The 25,858-nt window shown below is 37.4% G+C and overlaps 1 pseudogene across 1 annotated transcript; it reads left to right on the top strand.

Annotated features, from left to right (window-relative positions):
* Positions 1–18,434: 18,434 nt before the first annotated feature.
* On the top strand, positions 18,435–20,409 carry LOC307106031 (RNA-binding protein FUS-like; annotated as a pseudogene). The gene is made up of 2 exons: positions 18,435–18,863; positions 19,305–20,409. The product of its transcript is annotated as an RNA-binding protein FUS-like (transcript).
* The last annotated feature ends 5,449 nt before the right edge of the window (positions 20,410–25,858 follow it).

Below are 25,858 nucleotides of genomic sequence, written 5' to 3'. Positions count from 1 at the left end.
AGATTATGCTAATAGGTGCCAAGAGATTCATATCTCCAGCAGGCGAAAATCGGCTCTGGGTACTTTAAATTCTCTTTCTCTCAGAGGGTAGATATCATAACCCAAAGTATTTTCATCCTGATTCACTTAACAAAGATGATGTGTGGCAGGTAGACTGCCTATCAATAATGCCTAGTGATGGTTCATTTTGGACAAGCTGTGTGATGTGGGTTTGGAGCAGAAAATCAAATAAAAGAAGATGTGATCTTTCCTCTTAGATGCTTGAACTAAAATATCACGTGTATATCCCCACTCTCCTTCCCCTAGCAGCACACGCTAGGGAAATCCCAATAAGCTAACTTATTCTTGAAACACGTGCTAGATCTAACGCTTTGCCTCCACATTTCCTGAAGAACCTGTGTATGGAAAGTATACAAACCAATCAACAAACACAAAAACAAACCACAAATTCCATCTTGATAAAAGAATATTTGACCACTTCCCAGCATTAGTTTCTCTGACTCCATTTTTATTTATGAGGATAATATCATGTGTATGAGGATATTATGAGGATAATATCCCCTCTCTCCTTCCCCTAGCAGCACTTCATATTTGTGTATCTCATTATTCACAAATATGAAGATTAAATGAGATAAAGTACAAAGATGATAGCATATGAGGAACACTCAGTAAATAATAGACAGCAATAGTAGAAATAGTAGCAGCAGCAGCCCTTCTAACAAAAGCAGCCTTAGTTATCAATTTATGAACTAGAATTGTGTACCTTTTATATCCCATATAATGTACCAGGTGCTGGCAAAATAATGATATTATATACCCACATATTAGATACCCTTAATTATTATTAGTTTTTTAATGAAACACACCAGACATACAGACACTCAAACATATAAACACACACAAAAATACAAATACAGTGTGATAAATATTCTGATTACATTTCATAAGGGGTTATAAGAGAGCTTAGAGGGTCATTGTTTACCAGATGCCACATATTTTCTGGCAATTCAATGCTGTCTGCTTAAATATAAACAAAACTTTAATTAGAATTTATTCTTGTCTGTTTTTGATAGAATAGCAACCTTTGCTACTCAGTAAGCTTGTTTGAGCTGAATAGCCAGCAAAACACATTGGTCAACTGTCATGTATAGAATCTTCCTCAGAGCCACCTGCACTCTAAAATATGTCCACTTGACAGAAGATTACAATTCATATTACTGATACAAATGACATTCCATTACAGTGAATGTCCAGCAAGTGAATAGCATACAGTATTTTCTTAAAATGGAATTTCACTGAAGCTGAAACTATACGGATGTAACCCACCACCACTGTGCTGTCTTATGATTGCAACTGGTTTTTCATTTAAATGGTCTTGAGGGTGGATAATGAGATTCCACCGTATAAGCTAAAATTTTAAAATTATATTTTAGTTTCCTTATGGTCCAGCTACTTGAAATAAATGAATACAAAAGTTGTTTATATTTTCTTAAATGAGTAAAATTAACAACTGTAAAAATATTTACTTTTCAAAGAAAATTCTAATACCTGAATTCTCCATCAGTAACTCCCACAAATAACTTGTCATATCCCATTCAACAAAAGTGTGTATGGATAAAACACAGGCTGTACACTCAGAGACCCTAGAGGTATTACCAAGTCAATACTCATCAGTTATCCATTGTGACTGTGTGTGTGTGTGTGTGTGTGTGTGTGTGTGTTTTGTGTGATTTTTTTCTTTATTGATTACAGTATTACATATGTGTCCTTATCCACTCATTGTCTCTCCCCCCAGCCCCTCAATCATGCCCTCACCCCCCTGGTGTCTGTGTCCATTGGTTATGCTTATTTGCATGCATACAAGTCCTTTGGATGATCTCTCCCCCTTACCCCCACCCTTCCCTACATTCCCTCTGAGGTTTGAGCATCTGATCGATGCTTCCCTGTCTCTGGATCTGTTTTTGTTCATCAGTTTATGTTGTTCATTATATTCCACAAATTAGTGAGATCATGTGATATTTATCTTTCTCTGACTGACTTATTTTGCTTAGCATAATGCTCTCCAGGACCATCAATGCTGTTGCAAATGGTAGGAGTTCCTTCCTTTTTACAGCAGCGTAGTATTCCATTGTGTAGATGTACCACAGTTTTTTAATCCACTCATCTGTTGATGGGCACTTAGGCTGTTTCCAAATCTTAGCTATAGTGAATTGTGCTGTTATGAACATAGGGGTGCATATATCCTTTCTGATTGGTGTTTCTAATTTCTTGGGATATATTCCTAGAAGTGAGATCACTGGGTCAAATGGGAGTTCCATTTTTAGTTTTTTGAGGAAACTCCATACTGTTCTCCACCGTGGCTGCACCAGTCTGCGTTCCCATCAGCAGTGCACGAGAGTTCCTTTTCTCTGAATCCTCACCAGCACTTGTCATTTGTAGATTTGTTGATAATAGCCATTCTGATAGGTGTGAGATGGTACCTCATTGTTGTTTTGATTTGCATCTCTCAGATGATTAGTGACTTTGAGCATGTTTTCATATGTCTCTTGGCCTTCCTTATGTCCTCTTTTGAAAGTGTCTATTTAGGTGACTGGTTTTTTTTTAGGCTTTTATTAAAGGGAGCCATAGTAACAACAATCTTTTGTTTTCAATTTTCTTTTTCTTTTTCTTTTTTTTATTGATTTCAGAGAGGATGGGAGAGAGAGAAACATCAATGATGAGAATCATTGATTGACGGCTTCCTGCATGCCCCGCACTGAGGACTGAGCCCACAACCTGGACATGTGCCCTGAACAGGAGTCAAACCCCCTACCTCCTGGTTCATAGGTTGAAGCTCAACCACTGAGCCACTGTGGCCAGGCTCCATTTCCTTTTTCTTTAGAGTGAAAGTTAATAAAACATTAATCACTTTTCTTTTGGGAAGGTACTAAAATGTCAGCTGGCAATTTGGTAGGAGTTGGAGTTATATATCTTCAAGTAGTATCGTCAGCAATTGTTATATTTTCTGACTAGTCACATATATGATGAACAACAAATTATCTGGTTAAAAATGGGCAAAGGATCTGAATAGATATACGAATGATCAATAAGCACATGTAAAGCTATTTGATATAACTAGTAGTTAGGAAAATGCATATCAAAGTCATGATGGCATTCCACTGTACAGCCCTTAGAATGGTTATACTAACATTATAAAATTTAAATAAAAGCAGAGAATAGTATGTACTAATGAAGATGTGAAAAAATGGAAATCTCAAACATTTTGGTGAAAATATAAATGTAGCAGCCAATTTGGAAAACAGTTTGGCAGTTCCTCAAAATGTTAAACATAAAGTTGCCATAAGACACAGCAATCCTGCTTCTAAGTGTACACCCAAGAAAAATGAAATCATATGACCAAATAAAATATACTAAAGGCTCACAGCAGCATTATGCATAATAGGCAAAAAGAAGAAACAACCTAAGATACTCAACAATTTATAATAAATAAACTAAATGCACTGTGTAGCAACAATGGAATATTATCTATATATATAAAAGCCTAAGCAACCGTTTTGACTGGTCAACCGAATAACTGGTTGACCAGTCACTATGATGTGCACTGACCACCAGGGGGCAGACGCTCAATGCAGGAACTGACCCCTGGTGGTCAGTGCAATCCCCCAGCCAACTTCCTGCAGCCGGCCAACCTCCCATGGTCACTCCCCCCTGGCAGGCAGGCCCTGATTGGCCCCGATCACTGGCCAGGCTGAGGGACCCCACCCGTGCATGAATTCATGGACTGGGCCTCTAGTTTGACAATAAAAAGGAATAAAGTATAGATACATGCTGCACAGATGAACCTTGAAAAACATCAGATAGGAAGCCAGATACAAAATGTCACATATTTTGGAATTCCATTTACCAGTATATGAAATGTTCAGAATAGGATCTCCATAGAGGAGAAAGTAGATTAGTAATGCTGAATACACTAAAACCTATTGGATAGTATACTTTAAATGGGTGAATTGTATGCAATGTGATTCATATCTCAATACAATTATTAAAAAAACTAGAGGCCCAGTGCATGAAATTCATGCACAGGGTGTGTGTGTATCCCTCAGCCCAGCCTGCACCCTCTCCAATCTGGGAACCCTCAAGGAATGTCCGACTGCCCATTTAGGCCTGATTCCACAGGGCCTAAATGGGCAGTCGAACATCCATCTCACAATCCAGGACTGCTGGCTCCCAACTGCTTGCCTGCCTGCCTGCCTGCCTGATTGCCCTAACCACTTCCACCTGCCAGCCTGATCACCCCCTAACCACTCCCCTGCCAGCCTTATTGACGCCTAGCTGCCCTCCCCTGCTGGCCTGGTTGCCCCTAACCACCCTCCCCTCCTGGCCTGGTCATCCCCAAATGCCCTCTCTTGCAGGCCTGGTCCCTCCCAACTGCCCTCCCCTGCCAGCCATCTTGTGGTGGCCATCTTGTGTCCACATGGGGGCAGCCATATTTGACCATATGGGGGAGACCATTTTGCATGTTGGAGTGACGGTCAATTTGCATATTACTCTTTTATTAGATAGGATAACTATGTAACTAACTAAAACACACTAGTCTGTAGAACTCTGAGTGAAAGTTTCTTTCCCCATTGGAACATTAGTTACTTTCTCTTCAACATGGTTGGGATGAAGGACAGGGTGATTTATATTAGTGATTTACAAACTTTTTTAATTGTACCAATTTTAAAAAGAATTTTTATAAGAAACTAAAAAATGTAAAACAGATAATCAACATTTTGCAACTACAAATTAATCTCAATGTTAAATTTATTACAACTGTTTATTTAAAAATACTCAATCAAACAATGAGGCTTTTGTAATAACTTGACAATTCAAAAAATTGTGGATCAAAACTTCTCAAATTAGAAAGTTGTGAATCACAATAACAATCCTATCAGCATCAGAAAATATTTTATTTCTATGTTTCATTTTGGTTTAATAATTCCAGAAAATCCTGGCTCTTTTAAATAAATAGTTGCAAATGGTTTAAAAATTCATTTGTAGTCTGTATACTTTTTTAACTAAATGATTCTAGAATTTGAGTTTTTTTTTAATTACAAAAATAAATACATTATTTAATACCAATACAAAGTTTGAGTCAAAGTATTCCAGATAAACAAAAAATAAATATTTCTGAAATATAGCCTTATTAAGATGATCAATGCTTCATATTTACTTATTACTAACTGTAATTATAGCACCCATCAAAAATTTGTGTCCAACCTTCACCTAGAATTGAATTAAGTGTGACATGCATGCTATCTGAAAATATTTATCTTCATAAGTTTATGGGAGTAGACACATGTAGGCCTTGATTTGGAACACCAATACTGAGTCGCAAATTTTCTAAGTAAACATTACTACTGAACATGACATACATGCCCACAAGTGCCTACACATGCACCAAGATGGGAGAGCAGGAAAAGCGATATTCTGAAGTCCTCACACTCAGAAAATGAAAAGGTCAGACCGGAGCAAAGTAATCATATGATGGTGTTTGATATGTTAAAATTTGTGCTTATAATTTATTTTAAGTTGTGTCATTTTAAAATTACAATTTTAAATATAATAAAAAGATATATTGTTTTAATATAATTCTAACTAAATGCCTTATGTATTTGCTACATAGTGGCTAAGAATTTTTTAGTGCGGACTTTGAAAACCACTAACTTACAGTTATGCAGACGTGGTTTGCAGGTCGAAAATTCTATTGTTTTATTATCTTAAGTAAGAGTGGGATATGTTTTAAAGTGTGCATCAATCATTTAACATTTTAATGCTTTTTATACAATATTTTAGGATTACTGTCTCTGATACATTTTCTCCCAATAGCCTACGGAGACATAGAACAAAATAACAACCGATAAAACAACCCAGAAAGATCTATTCTGTCCCACATGTTTGTAGTTTCTGTTTCATTTACCAGAGAGCTTTACCTGGTGCCAGGAATGACTTTTAACTAACAGTTTAGATGGCAGACACTTCCTCACAAGGCTATGCCTGACCGGAGAATCGAAAGAACTCCAGGTATTTCATACTATTTACTGGGCAGGTACTATGCACATAGACTTATGCCAACAAAATTGTATTTTCTTAAGGACAAATTGTATCTTGTGTGTATTTCCTATCTTACTATCCCTTTACCTATGTTGCATTTACATGTAGACACTGGGAATTCGTAGCACAGTGCTAATAACATAGTAGCCTTAGGAATCTATTTAGGGCCAGAGCAGACTTTTCAATACTGCATGTACAGTACATTTTAGACATCAGAGAGTTTTAGACACCAAAAGGTTAGATAACTAAGACAAGATAAAATAGATTATTTTCTAAATGACTCCTATTATAGCTGAAACTAGAACTCAATTCTCAAATAATAACTATTTCACTACCACATCATACTATCTTTAAATATGTTTATCATGGAAACAATATAGGAATGATGTTGTTTATGTGTGTTTGCATGGGAATGTATTGCTGACTATAAAAAGATGTGTTTCTTATGAATGTATTTTTATTATTTCTATATATGTATATGTGCTTATGTAATAATATAACTTATATATGCACGTATTCTTATAAATTTATGCTTGAGAAGTTCATAATATACAATGTATATTTATTTTTTATTTAGATAATTTTACAATCTTCCAAAATACCTTCCACTGAGCTATTAGTATGTTAGTTTGGTAACTAATATGTTTATATCTCTAATCATAGTAAACTACTTATATCAGTTAATATTAAATAATACAGTTCCAATGTAATAATTATTGCTAAGCCAAACATGCATTTGATAAGATTGAAGTACTATATGTAATATTAGATAAATATTAATTTACTTAAGAAATATATTGAGACTTCAGATGTCTGTAAGTGTATTAAAGGGAAAAATGTTGATATTCAAATTAATCAAGTATGTTTCCTACTCTCAAAAGGCAAACAGAACAGTAGAGGAGAAAGGTATGTGAAAAACTCCAATATGAGCCAAATTATTTAAGAGCTTTAATAAATGTAAAGCAAAGTAGTAAAATCCAAAAGAATTATATTAGTTCAGATTGGGAAAACCAGAAAAGACTTGATAAGAGGAGGAAGTATTTGGGCTGAAATAGCATAATAAAATAAAATTCTTATTTTATTACTTAAAAAATAATATGTTCTCACATTATTAAAAACCTTTATATTCAGTCTTGCTTGAGGGTGTTTTACAATAGTTATATTTGCTTCTAAAACCTTGAAGTAATTAGTTATGAAAGCACCCTGGGAAATAAAAGGAAAGTTGGTTGATAACAAAGATTTTTTAAGCATATATAATTAAAAGTCAAAAAATACTATTTATTTAACAAGCACAGAGAAAACTCAATAGAAATCTTCAGGGATCATTTTTTTCATCATTCATTATCATGTTCATTTTTCTTATAAAGTTTTATACAAGAACCAAATATATTAAGTATGATAATAGTATGAAGCAAATTATAAAAATGAAATACTAACCCCAAAATGATTGATGGTTTAGTTTACTTGAGCTGAACTTTATAAAGAAAACAATTGCCCCTTCCTGTGAGTATTGTGTACTAAATCTTACCTTGATTTATGGTGTTGAAACTGATGAAGGCAGGCTTTCTAATACATACACTCAGTCACGGCTGAATAGTTCACTAATACACTGTATTCCCTTATGAACCAACCAATTTAATAACTTTGCCAATGCCAGCTTTTGAACAAAGCAGCTTCTCATTGACATTCCAGTGCAATAGCTAATAGCAATTAGATTTCATTGTAGCTCTGTATCTTCCTATTGTCGTCCCAACAAGAGATGCTTCCTTCTAATCCATAGAATTGACATAAATGTAAATGCTAGTCCAACCCACCAAATAAGTGGACTATGAACCCGCATTACCAGCTATGAAAGCACATCTGTCTCATTGTCAGATATTGTTTTTCCATGTCATTTATTTTCCATTCTCTGAAAAGACGCCACCATTTTCCACTTTCTTAAACCCTGTCACCAACTTGGCAAATCTTTCAGGCTCTGGAGAAACATATCTTGCCTCTGTTAATAGTGTTCCCTGAGAACCTAAGTCACTAAGTAGGGTTCTATAGGCATGTCTTATGAATAGAAAACTCAGAGGTTTTCAAAGTTGTATAGATGTTAAAATCTAAAAATCACTAAAAGTACTGTATCCAAAATAATTCACATCATCACTTTGCTGCCTATGTATAGCAGTCATCTTGATATTTGACATTAATGTCAAAAGGCTTCCAAAGACGTTGAGGAAATAATCATTGATACACATTGTGTGGTGTAGACAATATGGGGTTTAATTTATATTAATGTAGCTACAGATGGCTAGGAGAGATCCAGTGGTTATCAAATTAATTCAATGGCACATGGATATGTAATAAGTCTGACCAAAAGTAACCTCATTTTTGAAATGCCAGGGTAATCCACTTTCTCAAACACCTCAGAAGCAGAACCACCATCATGGGAGCACATAGTGTTAGTCAGCTTTTCTGTACTCCAATCATAGATATTTCCCCATCTTGCTTTCTCCAACCTTCATATAATCTTTGTATTTCCCCCCCTGAATTCCAAATGTATAAAATACACTGCAAAGCTGTCATTTGAAATTATGTTTTCTGGCATGTTGTCAGTTTGGCTCAAATAAACTCTTATAAAAATTCTCTACAGATTTAGACTTTCTTATGTTGGCATGAACATAGTGTTCAAAGGCTTTCTTAAAAAGGCTTTTTTTTTGTTTTTGTTTTTACTTTTAGAGAGAGAGAAAGGTAGAGGGAGATAGATAAACATGGATGTGAGAGGGAAACATCATTTGGCTGCATCTTGCACGCTGCCAACTGGACATTAAGCCCTCAACTTGGCATGTGCCCTGACCGGGAATTGAACCAGCAACTCTTCAGTGCATGGGACAATGCCCAACCAACTAAGCCACACTGGCCAGGGCATTGGAAGTCTTTTGTCAAAAATAATTTTCTTTAAGTTATATCTGTCTTCATATTTCTCAAAAGATGATGAGCGATACAGGTTGCTGGATCTCCACCCTGGAATCTAATCTAAAGGGAGATGCCACAGAGAAACAAGGAATTTGATGGATAATAGACACTAACATTAAAACTGTGAAAAAGCCTTTGGGAAGATTGAAGATAACATAGAAGAAACTACCCAGCCCCCAAAGCTGGAGTAGAATTCTCACATTGTTTCCTTGTGCTCCCAATCTGACACCTCACCATTGCCCTAGGTCCGTGGTCGGCAAACTGCGGCTCGCAAGCCACATGTGGCTCTTTGGTCCCTTGAGTGTGGCTCTTCCACAAAATACCATGGCCTGGGCGAGTCTATTGTGAAGAAGTGGTGTTAGAAGAAGTTTAAATTTAAAAAATTTGGCTCTCAAAAGAAATTTCAATCGTTGTACTGTTGATATTTGGCTCTGTTGACTAATGAGTTTGCCGACCACTGCCCTAGGTGAATCAATGCCTCTGTCAACCAGAAAGACAGAAACAAAAACAGTAGGACCAGCCTAATTCAAACTAGAGAATTTGGGGTAATACATTAAAATGCAAGTGTGTGGCCTCCAAATGCTTGGGCCTTTGTGAATCAAATCCTTCGAGGGCGGGACTAAATATTCTGTGTTTTAACAAGCCTGCCAGGTACTTCTGATAAACACTCAAGTTTTAGAAGCTCTAGAGTGGAACCAAACAACAAATACAGTTATATTTCTAGAAATACTCTCTCTTTCCACAGAAGGAACTGTACATGAGAACTGTAGCACATGATACAGTAGTACAAAAAAAGAGAGAGAAGAAAAGAGGACAAAAGAGAAGAGGAGAGAAAAGAAGAGAAGAGAGAGAAGAAAGAAGGCAAGAGAGAAAATAAAAAAGATCCCTAAAGAAAAGGATGGACAATAATATGTGGAGGACAAAAAATGGAAGTGGTCCAGTTTTTATTCAGATATTCCAGGCTCTCTTTTCTGAAGTGTTTAACTCTTCTTATAAAATCACCAGAAATATCATTAGAAATATTCTTATATAAGGAATAATATAATATAAGGAATAATATTGGAAATGTAAGGTAAAAACTAACAATTTTAAAGAAAAAATAAATCAAAACATTGGGTATAAAAATAAAAGTAAATTATTTAGTAAGTTAATTGAAGGTTTAAATGGCCAGATGAATTCAACAAAAGAACAAATTAGTGAGCTGAACAATTAAGTTTGGGAACTCTCCCAGAAGACAACTGGAAGAGGTAAAGAAATAAAGATAATGAGAGAAAAGGTACAGTAAGACATATAAAGGATAAATTGAAATGTTCATATCTATACTAATAAAAGGGTAATATGCTAATTAAACTGGATAGACAGGACTTCTTCCGGACGTTCTTCGGGACAAAGCCACAGTAGCTGCGAGGGCCAAGGGCAGGCAGCAGCCATGGCGGCTGCAAGGGCTGAGGGCAGGCAGCTGCGGCAGCCAGCAGTGGCAGCAGCAGTGGGGTGATGGGGTGGCACCTTCCTTTGATCGGCCCGGTTGCCTCCCACAGAAGGAGGCTAGACTGTGGTTTAGGACATCCCCTAAGGGCTCCCAGTCTGTGAGAGGGGGTAAGCCAAGCTGAGGGACACCTCCTCCAGTGCATGAATTTTCATGCACCAGGACTCTAGTTTATTTAATAATAATCCTCAGGAAGAAAAATGAAAATAACATTTAAAGAAATAATGACCAAGGTATTTTTAGAACTAAGATCTCATATTAAAGGGTCTCATAATATTAAAAGGACAAGGTGGGAGGAAGACCTATGAACATACTAAATTAATTTTAATAATATTTCTTAAATGCAAAACAACAGGCTTAGGCTTCAGACATTCAAGATGATGGTGGAGTAAGTGGATTTTGCACTCACCTCCTCCCAGGACCAAACAGGAAATACCATTAAATTAAGCAACAATCATCCAGGTGTCTTATAACAAAGGATTTGCAGAAGAGTTCCTACACAGCGGCTCACAAGTCTGTTTGATCCTCATGGACAGCCTGCCTGAGGGTCGATCCCATGTAAGAATGGGCCAAAAGCAATCAAGACTCAATTACAAAAGAAGGGCCCACATAACTCACACAAGGAACATTGCTAGAGAAACCAGCTCATGAGAGCAAGGAGAACGCACCACTGGGCCACACAGAATACCTACTGCACAAGGCCACACCAGGAAGACTGGGAGTTTTAACAGATCTATCTAACACATAGAAAAAAAGAACAAAGATACAGCAAGATGGGGAGACAAAGAAACAGGCCAAAAATGAAAGAACAAGGCGAAATCTCCAGAAAATGAGTTAACTAAAATGAAGACAAACAATCTATCAGATATAGAATTCAACATAATTGTTATAATAATGCTCAAGGAACTTAGTGAGAACTAAAATGGCATGAAAAATGACATAGAAACCAAGAAAAAGAACCAGTCATAAAGAATATCATATCTGACACCAAGAATAACTTAGAATGATAGGTTGAATGAAATAGGGAATCAAATCAGCAATTTGGAAGACAGGGTAGAAAAATCACCCCATCAGATAATCAAAAAGAAAAAGGAATTAGCCTGGCCAGCTGCATGGCTCAATGGTTGAGCATGGACCAATGAACCAGGAGGTCATGGTTTGATTCCCGGTCAGGACACTTGCCCAGGTTGAGGGTTCGATCCCTAGTGTGGGGTAGGCAGGAGGCAGCCAATCAATGATTCTCTCTCATCATTGATGTTTCTATCTCTCTCTCCCTCTCCTTTCCTCTCTGAGATCAATAAAAAAATATATATTTTTAAAAAGGAATTGAAACAATAAGTATAGTTTAAGGGAACTTTGGGACAGCATGAAGCATAATAATATGCACATTGTAGGGATATCAGAAGAAGAAAAGGGAGTGAGAAACTATTGAAGAAATAAGGACTGAAAAGCAAGGAGGTAAATGATCTGATCTTGAAAAACTATAGGACATAGAAGAAAGAACATAAGGAAGATACAAATAAATGGGACTATATACTGTGTTCATGGATTGGAACAATTAACATCATTAAAATACCCATATTGCTCAAAGTAATCTATAGACACAACACAATTTCTAAATAACAATGGCATATTTCATAGATCTAGAACTAATATTCCAAAAATGTATATGGAACAAAAAAAGACCCAAAATAGCCTCATTTATCTTGAGAAAGAAGAACAAAGTTGGAGGTATCACAATAACTGATATCATACTATACTATAAGGCCATTGTAATTATAGTAGCCCGGTTTTGGCATAAGAACACGCATATAGATCAACGGAACAGCAATCAACCCACACCTATATGGTCAATTAATATTTAACAACGGAAGCAAGAGCATACAATGGGATAAAGACAGTCTCTTCAATAAAACTAGACCACCAATTTAAAACATATGCCTAAATAAATCAAAATGGATAAAATATTTAAGCGAAAGTCACAAAACCATAAAAAACCTATTAGAAAACATTGCCACAAACTCTCAGACATCTCTTGTAGCAATATTTTTCTGATATGTCTCCTAGGGCTAGGCAAACAAAGGATAAATAAACAAATGGGACTACATAAAATTAAATAGCTTGTGCACAGCAAAATAAACCATCACCAAAATGAAAAAGGAACCCACTCTATGGAGAACATATTTGCCAATGATACATCTAATAAAGGGTTAGCTCTCTGAAATATATAAATAATTTATACAACTCAACACCAGGAAGAAAAAAGAAATCCCCCCAAAATGGGCAAATAATCTGAATAGACACTTCTCCAAAGAGGACATACAAATGGCCAATAGACATATGAAAAAAATACTCAAAATCACTAATCATTAGAAAGATGCAAATTAAAACCACAATGAGATATCACCTCACATCTGTCAGAATGGTTATCATAAACAAACAAACAAGTGCAAGTGAGGCTGAGGGTAATACATTATTATAATGTACTGAGGATAGTACATTATTGGTGGGAACGCAGACTGTTGCAGCCACTGTGGAAAACAGTATGGAGTTTCCTCAAAACTTTAAAAATGGAACAGCCTTTTGACCCAGCAATTCCATTACTGGAATATATATCTTAAGAATCTGGAAACCTCAATTTGAAAAACTATATGCACCCCTATGCTCATAGCAACATTATTTCCAATAGCCAAGATTTGGAAGAATCCCAAGTGCCATCAGTAGATGAATGGATAAAAAGTTGTGGTACATTTACACAGTGGAATACTCTACAGCCTTAAAAGAAAGAAGGAAATCTTAGCTTTAAAAAAATATATATATTTTTATTGATTTCAGAGAGGAAGGGAGAGGGATAGAGAGACAGAAACATCAGTGATGAGAGAGAATCATTGGTTGGCTGCCCCCTGCACACCCCCAACTCAGGATTGAGCCCACAACCTGGGCATGTGCCCTTGGCCAGAATCAAACCCAGGACCCTTCAGTCTGCAGACCAACATTGTATCCACTGGGTAAAACCAGCTAGGGTAGAAATTTTACCTTTTGAAAGAGCATGGATGGACGTGAATGCTAAATGAAGTAAGCTAGTCAGAGAAAGACACATACCATATAATCTTACTTATATGTGAATCTAATGTATAAAATAACCTGATGAATGAAATACAAAACACAGGCATGGGTACACAGAACAGACTGTGAGAGCTGTCAAAGGGGAAGGTTAGTGGGGGGACTGGATGAAAGAAGGTAAAGGAATTAGCCAAAGAACATATATGCACAAACTATAGACACAAACAAAGGTGTGGTGATGGCCAGAGGGGAGGGGGCAGAGGCTGGATGGAGGTGGGCAAAAGGGGGATGGTAAATGGGAGATCTGTAACAGTGTCAATAATGAAAATAGAGAAAAAAATCTCTTCAAAAATTATTGCAATATAAAGCAAAGAAATATGAAAAAGTAAACAACTTTTGAATTTTAATGTTAACCAAAGCAATAACAAAAAGGAGATATCCAACAAAACTTATTTGGGTTAAGAATGGCAATAAAAGGAATGAGGATACATGTAAAAAATTTAACAAACTTCCTTTTTCTGGAAAGAAAAAGATAATAGATGATAGATAGACAGATGATAGATAGATAGATAGATAGATGATAGATAGATAGATGATAGATAGACAGATAGATAGATAGATGATAGATAGATAGATAGATAGATAGATAGATAGATAGATAGATAGTAGATATACAGATATCTATAGATAATACTTTTAAAAACAGATTACAAAAACAAAGTTGAGATAGAAAGAGGAGGATAATAAAAACTGAATATATAAATTGAAAGTAGCTGAAGGAAATTTGTTTTAATAGATTAAATATAGAGATGATAAGTGAAATAAAATGATAGAACAGAAAATGCAATATTTGAAATAAGCTAACAAAAATAAATATGACAATGTAATTGTAACAGAACTGAGACCCAGGCTCACCAATATAAAGATTGGGTTTCAGATAATTTTATAAAACCTTTATTAAAATATTATAATCAAGATATTTGTTGACTGGAAAAAATATATATGAGTTAAATGTTATGAAAGAAAACATTAGGTTATCAATTTTCTTATCATAAAAAATAGAAATTAAAGTTTTTAAGGTCAAACTAGATATTATATTTTGATAAATTAAACTAACAAGAAGTAAAAGATGATAATAAAAATATATTTAGATCATTAAGAAACCTTTAGAAATATAAAGTAGCAACTGATGAACTAAAAAATATCAAAATTTTTAAAATCACTTGAATATTTTGACACTCTCAGAAAGTGTTTAAACAAGCAGACAACGATTATGCAATACATTTGAATATTTAGATGAAATTTTCATGCTCCTTGGAAAATATCACCTACAAAATCTGGTACAAGAAATAGAAAATCTGAATATTCCTAGACTTAAGAAATTTAACTCATATTTAAAAATCTTCTCAGTAATAAAAATGAGTCTCATAAGTCTTCATTGGAGAATTCTTCTAAACATTTAAGGAAGAAATACTACCAATTTTGTATGACCCTGCAGCAAAAAGAAGAGGCGGGAACACTTGCCAACACAATTGATGAGGCTAGAGAAAGCCTGATACAAATTCCTAATAAGAACAATCCTTAAAAGAAATGAGAACACAAGCTTCTACATCTCACTAATATAGAAACAAAAAAATTAAATACTAGCAAACTAAATTCATCAGTATACAAAAGGTTAATAAAACCGATTTATTTGGGGAATTTAAGATTGGTTTAATATTCAAAAAATCAATCAATGCAATTCCATACATTATCAATACAAAGAAAAAAAACTATATAATAGGGTCATTTTAAAAATTCATTTGAATAAGCTAGTAAACTTGATTTGAAAATTGTGTAAAAATATTTTTTAAAATTTTAAAACAAAATTTCCAGTAGTTTCTAAACTTCCTTCAATCTCAGCATCTATTAAATATTATACAATGTTGAGGCCTAGACAATAGTGATAAATAAAGTGCCTAGTAAAACCTGAGTGCTCATAGGGTGAGCATTACATTTTTCCAGGGAAAAGAGTAGCATCTAAAAATGCTATCTTAAAGCTTAAGAAAACTTCAGGTAATGCGATAAATAATTTCTGGTACAAAGTATTATGCCTATATATTTCCCATGGCTAGCTCAGAGAAAACATAATATAAAAAACACAGTAAGAAAAAAGGAATGCCTAAAGTGTAAGTAAAAAGTAGAGGATGCAAACAATAATGGATTTAAAAGTGAGATATAAATGTTTAATAAACATGCACATGAAGCAAATTCACTGAAAAAGAAATGTTTATGAAATGGGAGTATCATTATTCTCCTGACAAATTAGACAAATTGTCCAAAGCTGGTAAAAGTTGAAGAGGAATTGAAATCTACATATACTGCTCTATACATATCACTATATTGGTGTTACAATAAAGGACATTATTGATAGTAGAGCATCAAGAAATGTGATTACAAATTGCATTATTAATAATACCAAGAAAATATGTTTCCTAAATTTACATACCTAGGGAAAGCAACTTGATACTCGTGTCCAAAACCATTTTTAATGTACAAACCAAAATATTCTACTCATGGAAAACTATTACTCAGAAATTAAAATTAATAAAACATATTTCACCCTAAGACATTTATTATAGAACACTATTATGATTAAACAAAACCTAAATAAATTCTAGCATACTAACGCAATGAAATGTTGTGCAGTCATAATATCTTATGTTGAAACAAAATAATAACATAAAAAAATACTGGTGCTATACAGTTTTATGTAACTGCAGTAAGGACATTTTCCACATGGCATTGTCTCAACAATTTTTAAAATCAATGAAAAGAAATCCAGCAACATCTTATTGATGGTTTTCTCTGGAGTGATGGCTGATTTTTAAAATATGTTTAAAACTTCTATATTTTCCATTGTATTCATGATTTTAATTATATTCAGAAAAGAAGTTTATCTTACAAAGAGTGCAAAAAATACTTCAATTTAACTTATCTTCCCATCTTTTAGTAAACATGACTTACTATGATGTTTTAAAACGAATGCCCATAAGGACTTGCTCTGTAGCATATGTAATTTGTATCACACAGACCAGGACATAATGAGTATAGATATACTTATTGAAAAAGAGAATGATAAGAACAATAGATATTAAAGCTGCATGAAGCCTAAATCGGTTGATTTAGAAATGCTTGTGGAAAATAATGCTGGGATTGGAGTAGTTTGAATATAGCAGCAGGCCCTACATAGCCATAGAGTTTAAAACAAGCTTAAAAAATAATTGATCAGTTTAATCAGAAGACAGATTTGGCTTCTTTCTCCTGGTCCCAGTTCTCCAACCATCCTCCCCATATTGGAATTGACCAATTGAACTGGTCAAAATGTTTAATGATAGTATAGTAATATAATCTTTGATTTGACAAAACGTTCAAGATCAATGTCATTTGAGCTACATTTATCACTGGCTCTTTATTAATTACATGTTGTTTCCAAGTCTTAAAAAATTCTACCACTTCCTCACATTTCTCAGCGCTGCCGTACAGGTCAGCATGAGTGTGACAGAGCGAACGCAAACTTAATAATTAACGGCAACCAGGGACGCGCCCTTTCAGGCACCTAGAGATGTGTTTGTCAACACTGAGTCTATTAGTTGGTAAAGATGGTAAGTGAATGACAGCTAATTATCATTTGAGGGTGTATTTTCATGACATTGAATCAATCTCTAGAATTTAGCATCTGCATCTGCTGCAATACAATATAGCAACTTTTAGGACCACTGAACCATTTTCTCCCCAAATACAAAGATCAATAATTATCTGGAGAACCATGAAATGCTCCAGACATTTTAAATAATAATATGATGATGTTTATGATTAGTGTAATCCTTATAGTGCAATACCTACCAAATAACATGTCCCTAATTTGCAGTAACTAATTTCCTGGGAACACGTGGTTCATTTCTGGAACAAATGCTCATGGGGAGGCCCCTGTGAGTTGTTGTTTGAGCTTCAGATTTTAGAACAGACTGTTATCTAATTGAGTCAAAAGAAAATAGGAACTCAGAGTCAATTTAAAAAATCTGGACCTTTCAGCCAGTATTCCGGGAATGGAGACTTAGCAAAGCATTGCATCTAAGATATGTGAAGCCTGCAGGGATTTGAACGGTGTCTTGTATTCTTTGATACCATGTACACCACGGGCATCATTACGTGCTTTTAAGAAGAGCAGCTTCAACTTTGCTTAAGAAAAAAGAAAACATTAGCACTTTACAATTAAACCTTTCTCAAGTGGTCGATAAAACAAGTTCCAAGAAAAAAGTATTTAGCAATGTGATTTATCTCTGAGAGTGTATGGCCTTTCCTGGCATTACAGCTAGATTGTCGAGCTGACAATAGTCCCATTGTAAAAATACAAGCAGTGGTCCCATGAATAAGATTGTAAGAGTCTAGAGAATGTAATTAGTGACTGAGGAGATATATTTAAGGAAAAATTACAGCTTTTAATCATTTTAAGAGTCCAGAGTCTAGAAGGCACAGGCAGAATAAAATGTGTGTGGCACAGAAATAAACACAAGTCATAGTAACGCACAATACCGCTCACGTAATGGCTTTGCTGTCTTGGCAGTTCAGTTTATCACTTAATGCTATATTACCAAGGCATGGCATTTTAATTTCTTTTCTACCTAATTGAGATTCCCCTAACACAAGGTAAAGACAAACCTTGTCCTGGGGTTTGTGATGCTGCTTATTGGCTTAACCCATGCAAACAAGCAAAAAATCTTATTAAAACCTCACCTCTCTGTGGTGCGGGAGTTTTGTGGCGTGTCAGCCTGTGTGTGCATGCACCGAGATGGCCTCAAATGACTACACCCAGCAAGCAACCCACAGCTACGGGGCCTACCCCACCCAGCCTGGCAGAGCAACCAGCCCTATGGACAGCAGGGTTACGGTGGCTGCAGCCAGTCTGGGGACACTTCAGGCTCTGGCCAGAGCACCTATGGTTCTTCTAGACAGACCCAGGACACAGGCTATGGCACCCCGTCAGCTCCCCCGGGTTATGGCTCAACCGGTGGCCATGGCGGTGGCCAGAGTTCCCAGTCATCTTACGGGCAGCAGTCCTACGCTGGCTGTGGCCAGCAGCCAGCTCCCAAGCAGCGCCTCGGGAAGTTAGGGTAGCAGTTCTCAGAGCAGCCACTACGGGCAGCCCCTGAGTGGGGCCATGGTCAGCAGTCTGGCTATGTGGTCAGCAGTCTGGCTATGTGGACAGCAGTCTGGCTATGTGGACAGCAGTCTGGCTATGTGGACAGCAGTCTGGCTAGGTGGACAGCAGTCTGGCTAGGTGGACAGCAGTCTGGCTAGGTGGACAGCAGTCTGGCTATGTGGACAGCAGTCTGGCTAGGTGGACAGCAGTCTGGCTAGGTGGACAGCAGTCTGGCTATGTGGACAGCAGTCTGGCTATGTGGACAGCAGTCTGGCTATGTGGACAGCAGTCTGGCTAGGTGGACAGCAGTCTGGCTAGGTGGACAGCAGTCTGGCTATGTGGACAGCAGTCTGGCTAGGTGGACAGCAGTCTGGCTAGGTGGACAGCAGTCTGGCTATGTGGACAGCAGTCTGGCTATGTGGACAGCAGTCTGGCTAGGTGGACAGCAGTCTGGCTATGTGGACAGCAGTCTGGCTATGTGGACAGCAGCCCAGCTATGGACAGCAGCAAAGCTCCTAGAACCCTCCTCAGGGCTGTGGGCAGCAGCACCAGTACAACAGTAGCATGGAGGTGGCGGAGGGGGTGGAGGAGGTGACTGTGTCCAAGCTCGGTCCTCCATGAGTGGTGGCGGCAGCGGTGATTTTGGCAATTGGGACCAAAGTGGTGGTGGTGGCGGTGGCTACGGGGGAGGCCAGCAGGGCCGTGGGGGGCGAGGCCGGGGCGGGGGCAGTGGTTGCAACCGCAGCCGTGGTGGCTGTGAACCCAGAGGTCGTGGAGGCGGCCCTGGAGGCAGAGGTGGCATGGGCGGAAGTGATCGTGGTGGCCTCAATAAATTTGGTGGCCCTGGGACCAAGGATCTGGTCATGCCTCCCAACAGGATAATTCAGAAAACAACACTGTCTTCGTGCAAGGCCTGGGCGAGAATGTTACACCTGAGTCTGTGGCTGATTATCTCAAGCAGGTTGGTATTATGAAGACAAATAAGAAAACAGGACAGCCCATGATTAATCTGCATGCAGACAGGGAAACGGGCACGCTGAAGGGAGAGGCAATGGTACCATTTGATGACCCATCTTCTGCTAAAGCAGCTGGTGACTGGTTTGATGGTAAAGAATTCTCTGGGAATCTAGCAAGGTTTCATTTGCTACTCGGCGTGCAGATTTCAATCGAGGTGGTAGCATTGGTCATGGAGGCCGAGGCCGAGGAGGACCCATGAGCCGTGGAGGCTATGGAGGTGGTGGCAGTGGTGGCCGTGGCCGTGGCCGGGGAGGATTCCCAAGTGGAGGTGGTGGCGGTGGAGGACAGCAGCGAGCTGGGACTGGAAGAGTCCTGATTCTACATGCGGGAACATGAACTTCTCTTGGAGGAATGAATGCAACCAGTGTCAGGCCCCTAAACCAGATGGCCCGGGAGGGGGGCCAGGAGGCTCTCATATGGGGGGTAGCTATGGCGATGATCATCGTGGAGGCAGAGGAGGCTATGATCCGGGCAGCTACCGAGGCCGAGGTGGGGACCATGGGGGCTTCCGAGGGGTCGGGGTGGTGAGGACAGAGGTGGCTTTGGCCCTGGCAAGATGGACTCCAGGGGTGACCACAGCCAGGATCGCAGTGAGAGGCCGTATTAGCTTGCCTCCTAAGTTCTAGAACAGCTTTTCTTCTATACTCAGCGTGACCTTCGTTGTTTTGTAACTTTCCAACTCCTGACCCACTCATGGTTTTTTTTTGTGTTGGACTATGTAATTTGTAACCATATATCTGGTTCCCATTAAAAAACCATCATTTTAGTTAAAAACCAAACCAAACAAAAAAAACTTCACCTCTTCTGAGCGGTCTCGAGTGGAAGCTCCTGATACTTAGATGTACTAGTAAGCTGACTGTTGCAGCACTAACTGCTCTCGCTCACAAAACTTTTCATTTAGATCAGTCTGGTTTCAGAAGCCTGTGGCTGTCAAAGCTTGTATCTCTCTCTTTCTCTCTGATCTCCAGAGAAGATGCACTCTGTTTGCGCTTATAATAAAACATGTTTCTGGCCTCGAACTGATTACTGTATCGGCGGGAATATAACAAGATAGACAGACTAGCCAAAGGGGGATGTGTCAGAGAGCGGCATCAGCTTCTTGGTGGAACAGAGCAATTTCTGGGAGGGTCACAGTGTAACACTTACAGGCTTGATCCAGAAAGGACAATATTAGATGGCGTGTAAACCTTTTGATTATTCATCCTTCTAGAAGGAAGGCATTTTAGAAATAATTGTTTACACACATGCTATGAATGTTTAGACAACTGCCAGAGATTAAAATAAGCTTACATATGTTGGCACAATGCATAAACAAGGTGAGTAATTAAATGTCCCGAGAGACCACTGGTGAGTCTTTTGCCATGGATGCCAATTAACATATTTTGGATATATATATTCCATGTCCCACTGTAGACCCCCATGCTGCAATTTGTGTAATTATGCATTTCAGAAAATTTTGCTCTGAATTACATTTTTTATATAAAGTAAAATAATGGTTTTACTAAGAATTCTCTAGTGTTATAGCTTGAATGCTTGTGTGTCCCTCCCCACCAAATTCATATGTTGAAGCCCTAACCTTCAGTGGGCCTGAGATTGGAGAATGGGTTTCTAAGGAAGTAAGGTTGAATGTGATCATAAGGTTGGAGTTCTGGTCCTATACTATTAGCATCCTTATAAGAAGGGACACCAGGGAGTGAGCTCACTCTCTCTCCTCATCCAGAGTCACTGCAGAAACCCGATGGATGCACAGCAAGAAGGTGGCCTTCTGCAATTCAGAAAGAGAGCTCTCATCAGGAACCAGCCCCGCTGTCACCCTGATCTTGGACTTGCAGCCTCCAGAATTGTGAGAAATACATCTCTGTTGTTTTACGGTAGCCATCCAGTCTGTGGTGTTTTGTTATGGCAGCCTGAGCTAGCTAATACATCTGGTGTGAGCCATAGATATAAATAAAATATTTTGCAGAGCTAACCATTAACCCCTAAGCAGAGAACATGGAAAATGGAAGAAATCACAGAAATTATCCTATACTAACACAAGTTGCAGGCTGGTCCTATAATGAGTAGGAAAAAGTGAAATACTTTTCTTCTAAATTAAAAAGAGAATCTGAATTAGATTTAATACTGTTGGATATGAGTTAAATTATATTACGGATTTTTATCTATATTGGATTCTTCTTTCATTATCTTTGACTATAAATAGCACTGTAAGTTTAGTGTATATTTTAAAAATTATAAAAGACACATAGGTAGAGTTTGCACTAAATGTATTATGGGATTGAAATGATTTAAACAGTGTGAAATGGGCGTCAGGATAGACTGACAGAAATTATGTATATTAGAAAATGAAAGGAAAAAACAAGTGTAGAAAAATTCACTATATGATTAAAGTAGTACACACATTAGAATAAGTAAAAATAATTGGTTCTAATGAAAATTGATAAGTATTTCTAGAAATAAACAAAAGGACATCTGGTTTATTCATTGCAATATAGTATAGAAAAATTAAAGGACACACACATACACATATCTATTTGTGTATACTCACTGACATACTAGTAAGTTATGTAAATCATATAAAGTCACAAGGGAATTAAAAGGTAACTGAATAAATAATTATCTTAACTTGGATTAGGAAAGACAAGTATAGCATTAAAATCAAGATGCCCCAAAGAAATATCTGACAGCCTTGAATAAACAAAGTTGTATTAAAATGATAAAAGGTTAACATAAAGCATAGGTAGAAAAAGCATGACGAGAGAAATAAAAGAATAGTAAACTTACCAACATTTGCTGATATAATTATCTCATAAAAATTAATGAGTTAAAAAAAGAGATTCTTTCTTCCCTCCCCCTCTGCCACCTCAGAAAAGGACAAAATATAAATAGACCATTCTCAAAAGAAAGAACTGGACAAATGCCTAGGGAAAGAGATATTCAAAGTTACTATTTCTTGCTGATACAAATTAAAACAACTAGCTACAAATTTTACACAGAAAATCAGCCACTTAAATATGTTTATAAAGAATTGCTCAGCATCGTGGCTCAGTGATTGAGCATCGACCAATTCTTGGTCAGGGCATGTGCCTGTTTTTTTCGGGCTCAATCTCCAATGTGGGGAATGCAGGAGGCAGCCGATCAATGATTATCTCTCATCATTGATATCTCTCTCTCTCTCTCTCTCTCTCTCTCTCTTTCCTTTCCTCTCTGAAATCAATTAAAATATTTTTAAATGAATTGTATTAATGACACAGGTAATTTCATGCATTCTTTGTATTCTGAAGAGAAATTCAGAATTGTATGATTGACTTTTAACTCAGAAAACCATATATAGATACTTGGCAAATAATCATGTTTTATTATGTAATAGAGAAAGAGGTTATATTATATGGAAGAGGTTAGTAATTCCATGATACTAGAAGATGATAAGTAGTGTGTACAAAATGTCATGTTTAAAATATTTATGATGGCATTATTTATAATGGGAAACCATACAGAAACAAAAGATTTCAGCTAAACAATTTCTTATACCCATTAATGATGGGCATTCTTTAAAATTATTTTTTAAAAAAATGTAATGACATGTAAAACATATACTTCATATGAACAGAAAAGGCATATTAAAATAGTATGTACATATAAAACTAATTTTGTTACTACCATCCAGTAGAGCAAAATATCTATCTCTATTTTTCTTTCTATCTATGAACTATAAGAGGAATCTGGCAGGAATTAAATAGACCATAGTGTTGAGTGTTGACTTGATGAGTCACTTTATTTACTTTCCTATACTTTTCAGTATTTTCCAAAATTAATATTCATTGCTTATATGATCAGAATTACATTGTCAATTAGTATTCTCTTATTTTAAGTGTCCTCCTTCCACATCGTCTGTAGAGGAAAGATGCAGGCCTAGAATATATGCAATCTGTTTTCTCTGACTTTCTTAAATTAAACTGTGCAGTGGTTCTCAATGCTGGCTGCCCATTAGTGATACTCGGGGAGCTGATAGAAAATACTCATGCCAGGGGAACCTCATTCGCAGAGACTCTGAGTTAATTATCCTGGGACATGCCTTTAAAAACTCTCTAAATGCTTCCAGTGTACAGCCCAGAAGTTCCCAAACTTATTTCTGTATTAACTCACTGAAGACTCTTGTTTAAAATATAGATTCTTTCAGGCTACATTATTGGGAAATTTTGATATATTTGGTCTTGAGTTAGAATTTGAAAACACACATGAACACACACACACACACACACAACTCATATGATTATTTCTGATCAGCAAAGAGTTTGGAAATGCCTAAATTTGCCTATTCCTTTAAATCCAGTCTCCAAATTGCAACTGTAGTGCCTATGAGGAATTATTCAACTTTAAGTAACACTACTGAAAAGATAATTATATGAAAGGGTAGCAAACCATATCCATAATTCTGATGAATTAAAATCTAAGGGGAGGGTACCATTTACACACAGTATGGATCAATACAAACTCAGTACTTCATACATTAAAGTGCCTAATGGGATCATTAAGTCCTAAAGACACTAAGAGAGATAGAGTGCTGAGGTTGGGCTGGAGTGGGGGTACCAGGCTTCAGTGAAAAAGGCTGTTGATATGGACCTTAAAAGATGGGTCCTTTTGAATTAGGCTTCAAAGCAATGAGGGGAAATTTCTTTTCAAAAGGAGGGAAAAAAATGAACAACGAACAAGCAACATGGCATATTGATCAAGATAATGGGAGAGATAAGAGTAGAACAATGGGCTGTAACCAAATGTAGAAGGACAAAAATGAGAGGCAATGGGGTACGATGACAGGGGAATGGGCGTCATGATAAAATACTGTAGTTAAAATAAATATCCCTACCTCTGGTAGATGTATGTCATTTATTAGTGTATATCCAAAATCTATACAGTGATTGACACTCATTAAAGCCTCAATAAATACCTTCTCATGAATGAATCCTATATAATAAAAGCCTTGGTGGCGTTGTGGGGCACCCTTGCATGATGTTGTCACAAGATTGCCACCACAACGTCGTCACAAGATGGTCCTCACAAGATGGCCACCACAAGATGGTCATCACAAGATGGCCGGCAGGGGAGGGCAGTTGTGGGCGAAGAGGCCAGCAGGGGAGGGCAGTTGTGGGTGATCAGGCTAGCAGGGGAGGGTAGTTGGGGGTGACCAGGCAGCAGAAGAGGGCAGTTGTGGGTGATCAGGCTGGCTGCGGAGGCCAGCTTGGGGTGACCAGGCCAGCAGAGGAGGGCAGTTTGGGGTGACCAGGCTGGCAGGGGAGAGCAGTTGGAGGCGATTAGGCTGGCAGGGGAGCAGTTAGGCATCAATCAGGCCAGCAGGGGAGTGGTTAGGGGGTGATCAGCCTGGCAGGAAAAAGCAGTTAGGGGCAATCAGGCAGGCAGGCCCGTGAGTGGTTAGGAGCCAGCAGTCCTGGATTGTGAGAGGGATGTCCGACTGCCGATTTAGGCCTGATTGGGGTCCCAGATTGGAGAGGGTGCAGGTTGGGCTGAGGGACAACCCCCCTGTTCACAAATTTCATGCACCGGGCCTCTAGTATGATTATAATAATGTGATAATTTATCAGTTGTTTAGGACTAATGAAAAATACATTAAAATTTTATTTTATAAGGGCTTGGAGAAAAGATATTTGCAATATGGAAATGATCCCCATGATACTACTTACTATTCTAGCTCCTCTATTTCACTAACTCCCCCTCCTCACCACTAGTGGATCCTGGGTGCTAGCTATTGTTACAGGAGATCCTCTGTGATCACCTCCTATGTGTGATCCAGCCTTGTGGTTCCAAACAGCAGGGTGTACTATGTATAAACCCTAAAAATACATTTTGAAATGAAGCAAGGCACTTCTAAAGAATAAATGAGAAAACAGTAGACAATTTAATGTTGTGGACTCAAGGAAGACCCAGGACAGTGTAAGAACTTTCATGGCCACCACATCACTTTATCTTAATGGTGGAGTTTGGTATTTTTGTGTCAGTAGTAGGCAAACTTTTCAAGGTTATTGTTTGAGAATAAGGGAAGC

This window comes from Cnephaeus nilssonii (genome assembly GCF_951640355.1).
Source record: "Cnephaeus nilssonii genome assembly, chromosome: 10".
NCBI classification, from domain to species: domain Eukaryota; kingdom Metazoa; phylum Chordata; class Mammalia; order Chiroptera; family Vespertilionidae; genus Cnephaeus; species Cnephaeus nilssonii.
Note: the sequence above shows the minus strand (reverse complement) of the source record. Positions and strands in the feature narration are given on the sequence as shown.